This window comes from Cyanistes caeruleus, chromosome 6 (assembly GCF_971803275.1).
Source record: "Cyanistes caeruleus chromosome 6, bCyaCae1.hap1.1, whole genome shotgun sequence".
In the NCBI taxonomy this organism is placed as follows: domain Eukaryota; kingdom Metazoa; phylum Chordata; class Aves; order Passeriformes; family Paridae; genus Cyanistes; species Cyanistes caeruleus.
Window position 1 is genome coordinate 24,621,265 of NC_141706.1, and position 5,771 is coordinate 24,627,035.

Here is a 5,771-nt window from a genome sequence, read left to right on the forward strand (position 1 = left end):
TATGTAGGGAGGTGCTAATATGGTTCTTCAAGGGACAGGGGGTAAATGTTGGAGGAGCTGTGTATTTCTAACCAGCTCAGCTATGGGCACTTGCTGCTGCTAGAAGACAGCTCTAAGCTGATTCCTCCTGCATGCATCCTGGTGAGTATTCCCAACAGTGAGACAGCAGCAGCAGTGCTGTGTGTGCTACAGCCAGTGCCTACAAGTTCCAGGCAAAAAGCTGTCTGATCTGCAGGAAAAATCTGGTTGTCCTATCTCATTCTCCTCATTGCTGGGTTAAAGTGTACTGCAAAGATGCTGTAAGAGCTCAAGGAAAGTTGTTTTCAGCTCTTTTTCACGGTTTACTGATTTTTACATATACCTACATGTCTTCAGTATTTAGACTGAAGTAGTATTGGGATAAAGATCTTCAGAACACCATGAGCTTCCCTGCTAATGGCACCCTCGAGTGGGTCAATTTTCAATGGAGATTTCCTTAGCTGGGGTTTAGATCCCCAGCATCTTGTAGAGAGAGGGTCAGGCAGGTTCCTGTGGCCCAGAACTGCCTTGGGAATTTTTGTGGAAAGTTTTATACTTTTCATCCCCCTTTAGTCTGCAAGGAGAAGCAGAGAGACTCTTCTGCAGGAAAGAGCAATCTCATACAGCAGCAGTTTGTGACACGCAGTGAGTGTCCCATTTGGGTGGAAATGGTGAGCCTCATGAATCACACACAGTCCTGGAGCCTGTTTATAGCCAAACATAAAACTTTTTCAAAAGATGATCTCACCTGTTGAAAATCACATCCCTGTGAATCAAAGCAGGAAGGGGAGCAGTGGCTGAAAGGGATGGAGGGCTCCACGTGGGCAGCAGATGCACGTGGCTGGCAGCAGGACACTCCATGAGGTTTTTTCCAGCTGTGAGCCTTGGTTCTGCCATCAGTGTGTGCAAGGCTTGGTAGAGTGTACTTTTTGTTGAATGTTTACAGTTTTGTTCAACAGTGGGAAATGCTGGAAAATGTTAGAGCTGTCAAACCCTGTAATGATCTCCCAAGGGAAGGAGTAGCAACCCCACAGGAGTTCAAATCCTTACAGAACAGGAAAAGTCCTGGCAATAAAGGGATGACCTGAGAACTCTTCTGTGGAGAAGTAATGAATGATGTGAGCTGGAGAGATCTGTGTGCATGCTAAGGGTAAAGGAAGATCAGGCATTTCCATGAAGATCAGTCCTTCCATAACTGGGCTATTGTTCTTCACACTCCTGGGTGTATGTGATTGCTGACCAGATAAAAGCAAACTATACCTTTGAATGCATTTGTACAGAACTGTCTGCAGAGGTAATTAAAACCAGAACAGAAACATTCTTTGAGGTACGTGATACTTGTGCTCAAGTCAATTGTCTCCCCATTGAGTTGCTGGCTGGGAACACTGGGCTGAGCAGATCCAGGTGGCAGAATCACAGAGCCAATTTCTGGCCACAGGACTGGGTAAAGGTTTGTTACATTACCATGTCCTTTTCTTAACTTAGCTTTAAAGCTGTTTTGATGCCTGCCACCAAGGAGAGAGCGCTGTAGCAGTGAGGTGAGGTTGCCTAATGTCCCCACTATGGCGTGTGGATGCCCACTGTGACTGTTCCTTCCCACCCTCAACGTGTGTGTTCATGTGGGCATGTCTTGGTCTAGCAATTGTCCCACAGGAACTTTGAAATATATGTTCTTCACCTACTGCCAACACAGATGTCACAGCCCATTTCAAAGGAGAATGCAAGATCTCTCCTGTTTAAGGAAAAAAAAAGAAAAAAAAAGTGTAAGATGTCTCCTCCCTATCTCTGAATCTGGCTCCAGCTCTGAAATGTGAGGTTTAATATTTCCTTCATGTCTTGCCATTTCCTGCCAAAAATGACCTGCAAGGTGCCAGAGGGAGGCTAATTCTTATTCTGAGATTTATTAAACTACAAGCCCCCCTTTAGCACTGCTAATTAAGTCTAAACTCCATTTATCAAATGACCATGTACCTTTTTGCAGGACTGACATGTGGTATCTGTTTGTTCTCTCTTCATGTGTTTCCTGGTCATTCCAGTGGGTTGAGGAGGCCATAATGTAGATGAGACTAATAATAAACCTGCACTAAAAGCAGCTGCATTGTGGAGGAACTTTAAACCCCAAAGCAAAGCAGGCAGGGACAGTTTTAACCTCAATGTGCTCTTTAATTGAAACCTGGTCTGGAGCTGACCTGCCTGCCTTGTGATACTGTGTGGGCTGGGTGGGGATGCAGCCCCTGTTGTTAACCTACTGCTATAATATTTACACAGATAATTTTAGCCTCTGACATTGAGAAAATGATTTTCTGTACAACCCTTTGGCTTGGGCCACCTATGTACTCTGGGAGAGAGGAGATTGCATGAATGCTGGCATGAGTCCTTTTGCAAGTTTCCCATGCTCCTGACAGGTATACAGTCACTGGGTAGGAGACAGCAGTGCCTCTGGGAATGGTGCATTTTAAATCACTTTATTTTGTCTTTTGCTCATCCCCTAGCTACAACAGCCTTGTTGAAGGCTTTTTTCCAGTGTGGACCCCTCTTGTTGGGTGCTTAAGTAGGCTTCACAAGAGACCCTTACCTTTAGCAGCTGGCTTTGAATTACACTGCTGGAGCTGAGCAAGGGTGTGGGACAGACACAGCAACCTGTGCTGCAAGCTGAGATGGGGCTGAGGTGCCAGGGCAGGTCAGTGGAAGGCTGAGATGGGCACTTTTTTTTGGTGCAAGGTTTCCAACATGCCTGGCCAACACATTTTAGCTACAGGTGTCACTTACTGGAAAGCGCTGCAGCATCACCTTTTTGAGCCAGCAAAACTCAGAGAGAAAGGGGTGTCTTCAGAGAAAGGCCCTGCTGGTAAGGTCTGTGGGCTGATTTGCTGAAACAGCTCAGGCAAATGAAGACTTTGGGTGCTGTTTTCATTGGGACCTCCTGAGGTGCTTCCTTATTCGTTGGATCTGGACCACAAGCTAAAGCAGAAGGTTTCTGGAGCACAGCTGCTGCTCAGCCCCCAGCAGGGGTGAGTGGTGGCTGCCCTACCGAAGCACAGATGTTTTGTGTTACTGGGGCCTGATAACAACTTCCTCTTCCCCGTGTGTGTTTGCTGGTGGCCTGGCACTTGCGGGGCCAGAGCTACTGGCTGTCCTTGGCACTGCTATCTGGGTGATCTGTGTGCAGGCAGAAGAAGGGGAGGTCACTAATATCTGAACTTTGTTGTCAGGGCAGGCTTCCTTCTGTTGACTCAGAAGAGAAGGGGCTAGGAGAACTGAAAACAAAGGGTTCTTGCTCTGTGGCTCTCATAGCTTTATTCACCAGAGTCAGGGAGGGCAGGAAAGGGCGATGTTCAGCAAGCTCTGTAGAAGTAGGGAGCAGAAGGAAGAGCAGACAGGTCCTTGAAGTTTTGTGTCAAGCACCAGATCTGTTGAATTTTGGCTACCTGCTCAGGAAGAGCGATCCTTGCACGGACAGCCTGATGAAGAGCACCAGGTTCCCTTGTTTGTGAGACTGACTGGAGATGTGGGCCTGGACAGCTGGCATAGCAGCAGCTGTGGGGTGGGTGAGAGCATGGAGGGGTGAGTATCTGAAAATGGGTGACAAGTGGATGACAATTCCAATGACATGGGCCAGCCTTGCTGCTCATGCTGTGAAACACCTTACTGGTGGGGTCTGTCCTCCATCCTGCTGTGGCTGTCACACAAAGGCCAGAGGTATTTTACATCTGGGGACAAAGGAGTAAGAGATGCTTCCTTAATGTTGTACTTCCCAGATTAGCTGGCACAGAATTGTGCTACAAAGCATTAACCCTTCGAGTGCATAAAAGAAGAAAAGCTGACCTGCCCCTCCTATACAATATGGGGTTTATTATTTGATATTTAATTATTTAAAATATTTTAGCCATATTCCCCATTGGATTAGGCTGAAAGCATACATACATTGAGATGCTGCCAGGGTTTAAAGAGCTCATGACTTGTACAGCCTAGACAGCTTTGGGGTACAACAGAGAGCGAGTGTGGAGAAGTGGCAACCAACTTAGGGAGGCAGAGGAGGAGAGTGGTGAAGTCAAGAGAAGTGGCTGGGCCTCTCATTCCAGTTTCCTACCCCGTCCCTGACAATACAGCTTCCCCTGTTTTAACACAAGAAGGATCTATGGTAAGGGGGGAATGAAACAGAAGTTGTCCTGCTCTAGAGGTAGTGTCAGTCCTGCACTGCAGCTTCCACAAGGCAGCAGCTCCCTGCCAGAGATGTCAGCCCCAAACAAAAGCTGTTCAGGATGTTTTCTCAGTGTGCTGTGCCACGGCAGCCCATGTTGGCTATGAAGCCAAACAGACCACTCAGGGTGGCTTGGAAGAGAAACAAACTGCCTGCCAGGAAACACACCTTTATTGATTGCCAGGCCAAGTGAAAATGTGTGCAGGGCTACAGTGGTTTTGCATGTAAGAAACAACTGTAATTTCACTTTGCAGGAGAGAAAACAAGGCTCAGTATGCCTTGAAAGGACAGGGGATGATCTGCTGAGTACAAGGACCTAAAATCCATGGATCTTCATAAAGATCTAACCATAAAGTTTCTAATCTTTTCTGGAGTGGGGGTAGCCATTGCAAAAACAGGGGATTTTTTTTTTTTTTTTTACTGTCTGATATCCCCTCTCCTTCTGTTAGCTGGATAAGAGACTTGTGTTGAACCTGTGGCTTCATGCTGCTGTTCTGTCAGCTACAGGCCCTTTTTGAGGGGTCACCTTGTCAGGTGCTTGTTCCCAGGTATTCCTGCCTCATCTGCAGTGCACTGATTCAGCTGTTTCTGCTGCTCTACTCTCTACTGAATTAACAGAAGGGTTTTTTTTTTGGGGGGGGGGGGGGGGCGCAGATGTTGATTGCTTTTCTGTTTTTTCAAACCAAAATCAGGAACAGGTCTTTTTCCAGAATCATCTTCCCCTCTTTGAGAGTTGGATGCAATATTTCCTTCAAATCACCTTCCTCTGACCTCAAGAACAGGCTCTGTAAAATGTCTTTTTTAGCGTTCAAGGGCCATGACCTCTATCACCATTGCTGCTATTGAGTGGTTATTGCCTGAGACACTCATCTCTGGGTTTGCTCCTGGATTTTAAGTAGCAGATTCTGGGTAGGTTAACTCAGTAGGCATCGATGTGATTCAGCTAATTTGAGATGTGTTTTCACTGGAAAACTAACAAATGCATGTGTGAGCCAACTTCAAGGTTCCCTTTTCTTGGTGAAGGGAGGGATTGCTCAAGACAAGGTGACAGAATATTTATTTTAATTTTAGATCATGGCAACTGTTGTATTTTCCCCCGCCTACTCACTGTCTTAAAACTGAAAAAACAGTTGAACCAAACTTTCCGAAAAGTTTTCTGGCAGAAACCAGAAGGGCAAAATTCCACCTGAAAAGGTTGAAGTTGCTTACTACTGAAAAGAGCCACTTGGGAATATAAGTGAGAGCTGTCCATATGTGCTTCTCTTCCAATATTAACAGTAATGAGGGTCCTAGATGGTCAAGGAGTGTTTTATAGGTACTTCAGGTACCTGAGAAGATGCCAAAAATCTGTCATGTTTACAGGCCTTAACAGTATAAGAGAGCATTGCACAACAGCTCTTCAGAAGTGGAGAAAATTGGTTTCTGGTGAAAATTGAATTAAGTAAAAGGAACTGTAATTACTGCAGCTGGAATATGGCCTGGCCAGTAAGATTTTTTCAAACTTTTCTTGCTGTGAGCTCTGTCAAAAGTGGTCTATTTTCTACTTTGCATC